General features: G+C 63.0%; 3 non-coding genes across 3 annotated transcripts; all 3 read left to right on the forward strand.

The window, feature by feature from the left end:
- Positions 1-3,781: 3,781 nt before the first annotated feature.
- LOC142862739 (5S ribosomal RNA) lies at positions 3,782-3,900 on the forward strand. The gene has a single exon (XR_012913830.1). It is a non-coding gene; the product is annotated as a 5S ribosomal RNA (ribosomal RNA).
- A 3,516-nt stretch (positions 3,901-7,416) lies between these two features.
- Positions 7,417-7,535, forward strand: LOC142862917 (5S ribosomal RNA). Its single transcript, XR_012913848.1, has one exon. It is a non-coding gene; the product is annotated as a 5S ribosomal RNA (ribosomal RNA).
- A 3,538-nt stretch (positions 7,536-11,073) lies between these two features.
- Positions 11,074-11,192, forward strand: LOC142862750 (5S ribosomal RNA). The gene has a single exon (XR_012913831.1). It is a non-coding gene; the product is annotated as a 5S ribosomal RNA (ribosomal RNA).
- Positions 11,193-12,314: the final 1,122 nt, after the last annotated feature.

Raw genomic sequence — 12,314 nt, forward strand, 5'->3', positions numbered from 1 at the left:
CCTTCTGCCGTGGGTGAGTGGACACAGCCAGATCCACACTGCGCCTTGCCTGCCCTCCTCCCGTGGGTGAGTGGACACAGCCATATCCGCACTGCGCCCTGCCTGCCCGTCTACCGTTGGTGAGTGGACACAGCCAGATCCGCACAGCACCCTGCCTGACGATCTCGTCTGGTCTCGGAAGCTAAGCAGGGTCGGGCCTGGTTAGTACTTGGATGGGAGACCGCCTGGGAATACCGGGTGCCGTAGGCTTCTTCTTTTTTTTTTTTTTGTTTTGCCTCTTGTTCTGTCCCCTTTCTGGGAGCGAGTCGGCGGCCCGGGGTGGGGGTCACCCCCACCCTCAGCGCCCGCCGCGGTGCCTGGCGCCCCAGCCCGCACCGTGGGGCCTCCTCTTGTCCCAAGCCGCGACACCGCCGTCACGCGGCAGCATGCGTGGCTTCTGGACTGTCAGGTCTCAGACCAAAGGTCTGCTCTGTGGGAACCGACACGCTGGAGGAAACCTTGAGAGTCTGAGAGGGGAGGGAGTTCCAGAAGAAGGCCAGGATGTCATTTTGAGGGAGTATGTGACCAGAACTCGTCCCGTTGCTTTTGGGGTTCTATGGGCTACACGTAGGAATCTTTGGTGGTGGCACCTGATGTTGGGGGATCCGGAGTCACACCCAGACCTGCTCCACAGGCCTCCTTTTACTTTTCTCTTCGGATTCATTATGTTTAAAAAGTGTCTCTTATCTCTATGATTGCATTTTCTTTTCTCTCTCTTTTCAAGCAGATGATGGGAGTCCAAGTATTAAGGTGACATGTGTTGCCCGTGCCCCCCTCCCCCCTGTGTTCTTATTCATTTACCTCTGATGTTGTTCCAGCGTATTGTGGGGGTACCAATGTTAAGGTCGGGTACGTTGCCCTCTCCCAGCCTCCCCCCTCGGGTCAGAGCCTCAAGTGCGCCCATCCCCCAGTCGGTGCGCACCCACCCCGTTCCTAATGGAGGTGTATGCCCATCCCCTCCCCCCACCCGCCCGACACCCACCCGATGAAGGTGATTCCTCTGTGTCCACTTAGGTGTCCATCGGTTCATACCCATTTGCTGGTGAGCGCGAGCACGTGGTGCTCGTGTGTCCATTCTTGGGCTACCTGGCTTACTGGAAAGGGTTCCAGCTCTGGCCAGGAGAACCACGAGAGGTGCCCTCTCACCGCTGCTCCTCCTAGCTGAATAGCACTCCGTGGTGTCCACGCGCCACATTTCATTTACGCACTCGTGGGTCGATGGGCACTCGGGTCGCTTCCAGGTCTTTGCGATTGTGACTTGTGCCCTGACTCTAACCCTAACCCTTACCCAGCCCGTCTCCTCCTCGGCCCCTGCCTGACTGACTCCTTCCCGCCCGGCCTGTCACCTGTCACCGTCCTCTGCCCCTGCCTGACACGCTCCTCCCCGCCCGGGCCGTCACCGTCCTCGGCCCCTGCCTGACGGGGCTCCTCCGTCGCCTGGGCCTTCCAAGGGCTTGGTGTGGACGCTGGTTCCAGGACGCCCTCCCAGGAACCCGGTAGCAGGGCGGCCGCAGCGTCTCGCGCCACCCAACCGTCCGCCGGCCGGCGGCCGTCGCTAAGTGGCCTGCGGGGGACGTGCCCCCACTGTGGGGCGGGCGCCCAGCCTGGTGTCTTCTCTGAGGCCCCGTGGCTGCTTTTCCCCCCCGCAAGGGGAGAGCCGCGGAGGTGGGGACCGCCTCCTCGTGGGGACGTACACCCAGCTCTCCACGCCGGATTCCGGGGCTCTCTGTCCTGCCAGAAGGCCCAGCTGGCCTGCGGGTCCTTAGAGTGGCAAAAACATCCGAAAACTGAGATTGAGGGTCCGGTGGTTGTCTGCACTTTTGTGCTGGGCACCCCAGGGAGGCCCGGGGGCTGGCTGGACAACGCGGTCTGCTGGGCAGGGGGGGGGGTTTTGGAGGAGCAACTGATGCCCTTTGCACTTTGGGTAGCAAGTGTCTGAGGTGTCTCTGAGCCCTGCGCCATGTCGGGGGGTGGGGTGGGGGGGTGGGAGGTCGGGGGGGGTGGAGGAGCAGGAGGAGGAGGAGGAGGAGGTGGGAAGGGCCGTGGCCTGCAGTCGTGTTCCCGGGGTGGCTTCTTCCACAGGCTGCTTGGCCTGGGCTCCCTGCACCTGGGCCTTTGGAGGACTGGCCCTGTGCTTGCCAACGCTTCCCCTGCAGGGACCCAGAGCTGGGAGGTTGCATCTCTCAGCCCTGGGTCGGGCAGAGCCCCAGCGGGCCATGCCCACAACCTCTCTCAGCACGGGTCCCCCAGAAGGCTCCTTTGGGACCAGGATTCTCTTGCGGGTGACTCTTTAAGGTCTGGCCCCTGGATGGAGGGGCACCAGGAGTAGAGGAGCAGGAAGGGGAAGGGGGTGGCCATGCGAGGGGACACTTTCAGGCCAAGTCCCAGCTTCAGCCTGATCCTCCTGGGAACCCCGGGGTGTACGTCACACCTCCTGGTTGTCCCGCTCTGAGACAAGGGCTCTGAGACAAGGAGCCGGGCTTCGCATTCCCCCAGCAGCCAGTCGTGGGCTGAGGACACCTGGGGCGTTGGGAACTCCCTGGCTTCTCCTTGGCTTAACATCTGGAGCTGCTTGTGAATCGTGCCGCCACACACACCCGAGTGCAGGTGTCTTCTGCACAGACTGCGGGCCTCGCTCTTCTGAATGCCGCTAGCTCGCCACCCACCCACGGGTGAACCTGGTCAGGGTACTTTCTCTCGGGGGCAGACTCTGATCCTGGCGGGCTACCGGTGTTTCTGTTTGCTCGTTTCTTTCTTCCATTTCGGGAAAGGCTTCCTTACTGGGTGTGGAAATCTCCTATGCCTTTCCTCGCCTATTCTGTCAGCTTTAAAATTCTCTTTCAGTTGCCACCCTCACAGATGGATTAGGAAACTCTTTCCGGTGCACTCATTAGTGAAATGACCTCAATGAAGCTGGAATCCAATATCTAATCGCCGATTTTTAGCGAGTCCACACGCCAGGGTGGTCGGGGTCCAATGCAGCCCCGGCCAGGCCCAGGCCCCTTGGACTGGGCCACAGGAGGACACAGAGGAGGGTCCCGGCCCCCACGGTCGCGTTGCCGGCAGTTCTCCAAGGGCTTGGGCGTTTTCCAGAGGTAGGAGATGGAGGGGACTGATTTCTTCAGCGCCCCACAAACCACGCCACCCCACCCATGGGACACATCCCTAGAGAGAGAGAGAGACGCCCCATACACTCGCTCCCCTCCCCCATGCGCTGTGCCCCAGCCCGGGCCCGGGGGAATAGGCGGCAGCCCACCCACAGGGTGGGGGGCGCAGCTGAAAGGGGTTGTCGGGGATGGCGGACCCTGCCTGGGGTCAAAGGGCGGGCGACCCGCGCGTGCGCAATCGGCGGCGGCGGCGGCGGCGGCCACGAGCTGGGGGTGGGCCAGGCGAGGAGAGGAAGGGGGCTGGAAGGTCTCCACCTTGGCGAGTCCAGCCGTGGAGGCGCATCTTGTGTGAGTGTGAGTGAGTGAGTGTGAGTGTGAGTGTGTGTGTGTGTGTGTGTGTGTGTGTGTATAGAGAGACAGCCCCCCACCCCGGCCCGCCGCTCCCTGCCCGCCCCGCCCCGCCCCGCCCCGCCTGTCACCCCCGTCCCTCGGAGCCCGCCGGACCCGGCCGGTGAACTCAACAGGCCCGGCCCGGTGCGGGTCAGCGCCGGCGCGGGGCCTGGGGCGGGGGGAGGAGGCGGCGGGGAAGCGCAGAGAGGCTCGGCTTCTTGAGCGGGGCAGGGGCGCCCTCCGCCGTCTAGGGCCACACCACCCTGAACGCGCCCGATCTCGTCTGGTCTCGGAAGCTAAGCAGGGTCGGGCCTGGTTAGTACTTGGATGGGAGACCGCCTGGGAATACCGGGTGCCGTAGGCTTCTTCTTTTTTTTTTTTTTGTTTTGCCTCTTGTTCTGTCCCCTTTCTGGGAGCGAGTCGGCGGCCCGGGGTGGGGGTCACCCCCACCCTCAGCGCCCGCCGCGGTGCCTGGCGCCCCAGCCCGCACCGTGGGGCCTCCTCTTGTCCCAAGCCGCGACACCGCCGTCACGCGGCAGCATGCGTGGCTTCTGGACTGTCAGGTCTCAGACCAAAGGTCTGCTCTGTGGGAACCGACACGCTGGAGGAAACCTTGAGAGTCTGAGAGGGGAGGGAGTTCCAGAAGAAGGCCAGGATGTCATTTTGAGGGAGTATGTGACCAGAACTCGTCCCGTTGCTTTTGGGGTTCTATGGGCTACACGTAGGAATCTTTGGTGGTGGCACCTGATGTTGGGGGATCCGGAGTCACACCCAGACCTGCTCCACAGGCCTCCTTTTACTTTTCTCTTCGGATTCATTATGTTTAAAAAGTGTCTCTTATCTCTATGATTGCATTTTCTTTTCTCTCTCTTTTCAAGCAGATGATGGGAGTCCAAGTATTAAGGTGACATGTGTTGCCCGTGCCCCCCTCCCCCCTGTGTTCTTATTCATTTACCTCTGATGTTGTTCCAGCGTATTGTGGGGGTACCAATGTTAAGGTCGGGTACGTTGCCCTCTCCCAGCCTCCCCCCTCGGGTCAGAGCCTCAAGTGCGCCCATCCCCCAGTCGGTGCGCACCCACCCCGTTCCTAATGGAGGTGTATGCCCATCCCCTCCCCCCACCCGCCCGACACCCACCCGATGAAGGTGATTCCTCTGTGTCCACTTAGGTGTCCATCGGTTCGTACCCATTTGCTGGTGAGCGCGAGCACGTGGTGCTCGTGTGTCCATTCTTGGGCTACCTGGCTTACTGGAACGGGTTCCAGCTCTGGCCAGGAGAACCACGAGAGGTGCCCTCTCACCGCTGCTCCTCCTAGCTGAATAGCACTCCGTGGTGTCCACGCGCCACATTTCATTTACGCACTCGTGGGTCGATGGGCACTCGGGTCGCTTCCAGGTCTTTGCGATTGTGACTTGTGCCCTGACTCTAACCCTAACCCTTACCCAGCCCGTCTCCTCCTCGGCCCCTGCCTGACTGACTCCTTCCCGCCCGGCCTGTCACCTGTCACCGTCCTCTGCCCCTGCCTGACACGCTCCTCCCCGCCCGGGCCGTCACCGTCCTCGGCCCCTGCCTGACGGGGCTCCTCCGTCGCCTGGGCCTTCCAAGGGCTTGGTGTGGACGCTGGTTCCAGGACGCCCTCCCAGGGACCCGGTAGCAGGGCGGCCGCAGCGTCTCGCGCCACCCAACCGTCCGCCGGCCGGCGGCCGGCGCTAAGTGGCCTGCGGGGGACGTGCCCCCACTGTGGGGCGGGCGCCCAGCCTGGTGTCTTCTCTGAGGCCCCGTGGCTGCTTTTCCCCCCCGCAAGGGGAGAGCCGCGGAGGTGGGGACCGCCTCCTCGTGGGGACGTACACCCAGCTCTCCACGTCGGATTCCGGGGCTCTCTGTCCTGCCAGAAGGCCCAGCTGGCCTGCGGGTCCTTAGAGTGGCAAAAACATCCGAAAACTGAGATTGAGGGTCCGGTGGTTGTCTGCACTTTTGTGCTGGGCACCCCAGGGAGGCCCGGGGGCTGGCTGGACAACGCGGTCTGCTGGGCACGGGGGGGGTTTGGAGGAGCAACTGATGCCCTTTGCACTTTGGGTAGCAAGTGTCTGAGGTGTCTCTGAGCCCTGCGCCATGTCGGGGGGTGGGGTGGGGGGGTGGGAGGTCGGGGGGGGGTGTGGAGGAGCAGGAGGAGGAGGAGGAGGAGGTGGGAAGGGCCGTGGCCTGCAGTCGTGTTCCCGGGGTGGCTTCTTCCACAGGCTGCTTGGCCTGGGCTCCCTGCACCTGGGCCTTTGGAGGACTGGCCCTGTGCTTGCCAACGCTTCCCCTGCAGGGACCCAGAGCTGGGAGGTTGCATCTCTCAGCCCTGGGTCGGTCAGAGCCCCAGCGGGCCATGCCCACAACCTCTCTCAGCACGGGTCCCCCAGAAGGCTCCTTTGGGACCAGGATTCTCTTGCGGGTGACTCTTTAAGGTCTGGCCCCTGGATGGAGGGGCACCAGGAGTAGAGGAGCAGGAAGGGGAAGGGGGTGGCCATGCGAGGGGACACTTTCAGGCCAAGTCCCAGCTTCAGCCTGATCCTCCTGGGAACCCCGGGGTGTACGTCACACCTCCTGGTTGTCCCGCTCTGAGACAAGGGCTCTGAGACAAGGAGCCGGGCTTCGCATTCCCCCAGCAGCCAGTCGTGGGCTGAGGACACCTGGGGCGTTGGGAACTCCCTGGCTTCTCCTTGGCTTAACATCTGGAGCTGCTTGTGAATCGTGCCGCCACACACACCCGAGTGCAGGTGTCTTCTGCACAGACTGCGGGCCTCGCTCTTCTGAATGCCGCTAGCTCGCCACCCACCCACGGGTGAACCTGGTCAGGGTACTTTCTCTCGGGGGCAGACTCTGATCCTGGCGGGCTACCGGTGTTTCTGTTTGCTCGTTTCTTTCTTCCATTTCGGGAAAGGCTTCCTTACTGGGTGTGGAAATCTCCTATGCCTTTCCTCGCCTATTCTGTCAGCTTTAAAATTCTCTTTCAGTTGCCACCCTCACAGATGGATTAGGAAACTCTTTCCGGTGCACTCATTAGTGAAATGACCTCAATGAAGCTGGAATCCAATATCTAATCGCCGATTTTTAGCGAGTCCACACGCCAGGGTGGTCGGGGTCCAATGCAGCCCCGGCCAGGCCCAGGCCCCTTGGACTGGGCCACAGGAGGACACAGAGGAGGGTCCCGGCCCCCACGGTCGCGTTGCCGGCAGTTCTCCAAGGGCTTGGGCGTTTTCCAGAGGTAGGAGATGGAGGGGACTGATTTCTTCAGCGCCCCACAAACCACGCCACCCCACCCATGGGACACATCCCTAGAGAGAGAGAGAGACGCCCCATACACTCGCTCCCCTCCCCCATGCGCTGTGCCCCAGCCCGGGCCCGGGGGAATAGGCGGCAGCCCACCCACAGGGTGGGGGGCGCAGCTGAAAGGGGTTGTCGGGGATGGCGGACCCTGCCTGGGGTCAAAGGGCGGGCGACCCGCGCGTGCGCAATCGGCGGCGGCGGCGGCGGCGGCCACGAGCTGGGGGTGGGCCAGGCGAGGAGAGGAAGGGGGCTGGAAGGTCTCCACCTTGGCGAGTCCAGCCGTGGAGGCGCATCTTGTGTGAGTGTGAGTGAGTGAGTGTGAGTGTGAGTGTGTGTGTGTGTGTGTGTGTGTGTGTGTGTATAGAGAGACAGCCCCCCACCCCGGCCCGCCGCTCCCTGCCCGCCCCGCCCCGCCCCGCCCCGCCTGTCACCCCCGTCCCTCGGAGCCCGCCGGACCCGGCCGGTGAACTCAACAGGCCCGGCCCGGTGCGGGTCAGCGCCGGCGCGGGGCCTGGGGCGGGGGGAGGAGGCGGCGGGGAAGCGCAGAGAGGCTCGGCTTCTTGAGCGGGGCAGGGGCCACACCACCCTGAACGCGCCCGATCTCGTCTGGTCTCGGAAGCTAAGCAGGGTCGGGCCTGGTTAGTACTTGGATGGGAGACCGCCTGGGAATACCGGGTGCCGTAGGCTTCTTCTTTTTTTTTTTTTTTGTTTTGCCTCTTGTTCTGTCCCCTTTCTGGGAGCGAGTCGGCGGCCCGGGGGTGGGGGTCACCCCCACCCTCAGCGCCCGCCGCGGTGCCTGGCGCCCCAGCCCGCACCGTGGGGCCTCCTCTTGTCCCAAGCCGCGACACCGCCGTCACGCGGCAGCATGCGTGGCTTCTGGACTGTCAGGTCTCAGACCAAAGGTCTGCTCTGTGGGAACCGACACGCTGGAGGAAACCTTGAGAGTCTGAGAGGGGAGGGAGTTCCAGAAGAAGGCCAGGATGTCATTTTGAGGGAGTATGTGACCAGAACTCGTCCCGTTGCTTTTGGGGTTCTATGGGCTACACGTAGGAATCTTTGGTGGTGGCACCTGATGTTGGGGGATCCGGAGTCACACCCAGACCTGCTCCACAGGCCTCCTTTTACTTTTCTCTTCGGATTCATTATGTTTAAAAAGTGTCTCTTATCTCTATGATTTCTTTTCTCTCTCTTTTCAAGCAGATGATGGGAGTCCAAGTATTAAGGTGACATGTGTTGCCCGTGCCCCCCTCCCCCCTGTGTTCTTATTCATTTACCTCTGATGTTGTTCCAGCGTATTGTGGGGGTACCAATGTTAAGGTCGGGTACGTTGCCCTCTCCCAGCCTCCCCCCTCGGGTCAGAGCCTCAAGTGCGCCCATCCCCCAGTCGGTGCGCACCCACCCCGTTCCTAATGGAGGTGTATGCCCATCCCCTCCCCCCACCCGCCCGACACCCACCCGATGAAGGTGATTCCTCTGTGTCCACTTAGGTGTCCATCGGTTCGTACCCATTTGCTGGTGAGCGCGAGCACGTGGTGCTCGTGTGTCCATTCTTGGGCTACCTGGCTTACTGGAACGGGTTCCAGCTCTGGCCAGGAGAACCACGAGAGGTGCCCTCTCACCGCTGCTCCTCCTAGCTGAATAGCACTCCGTGGTGTCCACGCGCCACATTTCATTTACGCACTCGTGGGTCGATGGGCACTCGGGTCGCTTCCAGGTCTTTGCGATTGTGACTTGTGCCCTGACTCTAACCCTAACCCTTACCCAGCCCGTCTCCTCCTCGGCCCCTGCCTGACTGACTCCTTCCCGCCCGGCCTGTCACCTGTCACCGTCCTCTGCCCCTGCCTGACACGCTCCTCCCCGCCCGGGCCGTCACCGTCCTCGGCCCCTGCCTGACGGGGCTCCTCCGTCGCCTGGGCCTTCCAAGGGCTTGGTGTGGACGCTGGTTCCAGGACGCCCTCCCAGGGACCCGGTAGCAGGGCGGCCGCAGCGTCTCGCGCCACCCAACCGTCCGCCGGCCGGCGGCCGGCGCTAAGTGGCCTGCGGGGGACGTGCCCCCACTGTGGGGCGGGCGCCCAGCCTGGTGTCTTCTCTGAGGCCCCGTGGCTGCTTTTCCCCCCCGCAAGGGGAGAGCCGCGGAGGTGGGGACCGCCTCCTCGTGGGGACGTACACCCAGCTCTCCACGTCGGATTCCGGGGCTCTCTGTCCTGCCAGAAGGCCCAGCTGGCCTGCGGGTCCTTAGAGTGGCAAAAACATCCGAAAACTGAGATTGAGGGTCCGGTGGTTGTCTGCACTTTTGTGCTGGGCACCCCAGGGAGGCCCGGGGGCTGGCTGGACAACGCGGTCTGCTGGGCACGGGGGGGGGTTTGGAGGAGCAACTGATGCCCTTTGCACTTTGGGTAGCAAGTGTCTGAGGTGTCTCTGAGCCCTGCGCCATGTCGGGGGGTGGGGTGGGGGGGTGGGAGGTCGGGGGGGGGGTGTGGAGGAGCAGGAGGAGGAGGAGGAGGAGGTGGGAAGGGCCGTGGCCTGCAGTCGTGTTCCCGGGGTGGCTTCTTCCACAGGCTGCTTGGCCTGGGCTCCCTGCACCTGGGCCTTTGGAGGACTGGCCCTGTGCTTGCCAACGCTTCCCCTGCAGGGACCCAGAGCTGGGAGGTTGCATCTCTCAGCCCTGGGTCGGGCAGAGCCCCAGCGGGCCATGCCCACAACCTCTCTCAGCACGGGTCCCCCAGAAGGCTCCTTTGGGACCAGGATTCTCTTGCGGGTGACTCTTTAAGGTCTGGCCCCTGGATGGAGGGGCACCAGGAGTAGAGGAGCAGGAAGGGGAAGGGGGTGGCCATGCGAGGGGACACTTTCAGGCCAAGTCCCAGCTTCAGCCTGATCCTCCTGGGAACCCCGGGGTGTACGTCACACCTCCTGGTTGTCCCGCTCTGAGACAAGGGCTCTGAGACAAGGAGCCGGGCTTCGCATTCCCCCAGCAGCCAGTCGTGGGCTGAGGACACCTGGGGCGTTGGGAACTCCCTGGCTTCTCCTTGGCTTAACATCTGGAGCTGCTTGTGAATCGTGCCGCCACACACACCCGAGTGCAGGTGTCTTCTGCACAGACTGCGGGCCTCGCTCTTCTGAATGCCGCTAGCTCGCCACCCACCCACGGGTGAACCTGGTCAGGGTACTTTCTCTCGGGGGCAGACTCTGATCCTGGCGGGCTACCGGTGTTTCTGTTTGCTCGTTTCTTTCTTCCATTTCGGGAAAGGCTTCCTTACTGGGTGTGGAAATCTCCTATGCCTTTCCTCGCCTATTCTGTCAGCTTTAAAATTCTCTTTCAGTTGCCACCCTCACAGATGGATTAGGAAACTCTTTCCGGTGCACTCATTAGTGAAATGACCTCAATGAAGCTGGAATCCAATATCTAATCGCCGATTTTTAGCGAGTCCACACGCCAGGGTGGTCGGGGTCCAATGCAGCCCCGGCCAGGCCCAGGCCCCTTGGACTGGGCCACAGGAGGACACAGAGGAGGGTCCCGGCCCCCACGGTCGCGTTGCCGGCAGTTCTCCAAGGGCTTGGGCGTTTTCCAGAGGTAGGAGATGGAGGGGACTGATTTCTTCAGCGCCCCACAAACCACGCCACCCCACCCATGGGACACATCCCTAGAGAGAGAGAGAGACGCCCCATACACTCGCTCCCCTCCCCCATGCGCTGTGCCCCAGCCCGGGCCCGGGGGAATAGGCGGCAGCCCACCCACAGGGTGGGGGGCGCAGCTGAAAGGGGTTGTCGGGGATGGCGGACCCTGCCTGGGGTCAAAGGGCGGGCGACCCGCGCGTGCGCAATCGGCGGCGGCGGCGGCGGCGGCCACGAGCTGGGGGTGGGCCAGGCGAGGAGAGGAAGGGGGCTGGAAGGTCTCCACCTTGGCGAGTCCAGCCGTGGAGGCGCATCTTGTGTGAGTGTGAGTGAGTGAGTGTGAGTGTGAGTGTGTGTGTGTGTGTGTGTGTGTGTGTGTGTATAGAGAGACAGCCCCCCACCCCGGCCCGCCGCTCCCTGCCCGCCCCGCCCCGCCCCGCCCCGCCCCGCCTGTCACCCCCGTCCCTCGGAGCCCGCCGGACCCGGCCGGTGAACTCAACAGGCCCGGCCCGGTGCGGGTCAGCGCCGGCGCGGGGCCTGGGGCGGGGGGAGGAGGCGGCGGGGAAGCGCAGAGAGGCTCGGCTTCTTGAGCGGGGCAGGGGCGCCCTCCGCCGTCTAGGGCCACACCACCCTGAACGCGCCCGATCTCGTCTGGTCTCGGAAGCTAAGCAGGGTCGGGCCTGGTTAGTACTTGGATGGGAGACCGCCTGGGAATACCGGGTGCCGTAGGCTTCTTCTTTTTTTTTTTTTTGTTTTGCCTCTTGTTCTGTCCCCTTTCTGGGAGCGAGTCGGCGGCCCGGGGTGGGGGTCACCCCCACCCTCAGCGCCCGCCGCGGTGCCTGGCGCCCCAGCCCGCACCGTGGGGCCTCCTCTTGTCCCAAGCCGCGACACCGCCGTCACGCGGCAGCATGCGTGGCTTCTGGACTGTCAGGTCTCAGACCAAAGGTCTGCTCTGTGGGAACCGACACGCTGGAGGAAACCTTGAGAGTCTGAGAGGGGAGGGAGTTCCAGAAGAAGGCCAGGATGTCATTTTGAGGGAGTATGTGACCAGAACTCGTCCCGTTGCTTTTGGGGTTCTATGGGCTACACGTAGGAATCTTTGGTGGTGGCACCTGATGTTGGGGGATCCGGAGTCACACCCAGACCTGCTCCACAGGCCTCCTTTTACTTTTCTCTTCGGATTCATTATGTTTAAAAAGTGTCTCTTATCTCTATGATTGCATTTTCTTTTCTCTCTCTTTTCAAGCAGATGATGGGAGTCCAAGTATTAAGGTGACATGTGTTGCCCGTGCCCCCCTCCCCCCTGTGTTCTTATTCATTTACCTCTGATGTTGTTCCAGCGTATTGTGGGGGTACCAATGTTAAGGTCGGGTACGTTGCCCTCTCCCAGCCTCCCCCCTCGGGTCAGAGCCTCAAGTGCGCCCATCCCCCAGTCGGTGCGCACCCACCCCGTTCCTAATGGAGGTGTATGCCCATCCCCTCCCCCCACCCGCCCGACACCCACCCGATGAAGGTGATTCCTCTGTGTCCACTTAGGTGTCCATCGGTTCGTACCCATTTGCTGGTGAGCGCGAGCACGTGGTGCTCGTGTGTCCATTCTTGGGCTACCTGGCTTACTGGAACGGGTTCCAGCTCTGGCCAGGAGAACCACGAGAGGTGCCCTCTCACCGCTGCTCCTCCTAGCTGAATAGCACTCCGTGGTGTCCACGCGCCACATTTCATTTACGCACTCGTGGGTCGATGGGCACTCGGGTCGCTTCCAGGTCTTTGCGATTGTGACTTGTGCCCTGACTCTAACCCTAACCCTTACCCAGCCCGTCTCCTCCTCGGCCCCTGCCTGACTGACTCCTTCCC

Source organism: Microcebus murinus, chromosome 20 (genome assembly GCF_040939455.1).
Source record: "Microcebus murinus isolate Inina chromosome 20, M.murinus_Inina_mat1.0, whole genome shotgun sequence".
Lineage (NCBI taxonomy): Eukaryota > Metazoa > Chordata > Mammalia > Primates > Cheirogaleidae > Microcebus > Microcebus murinus.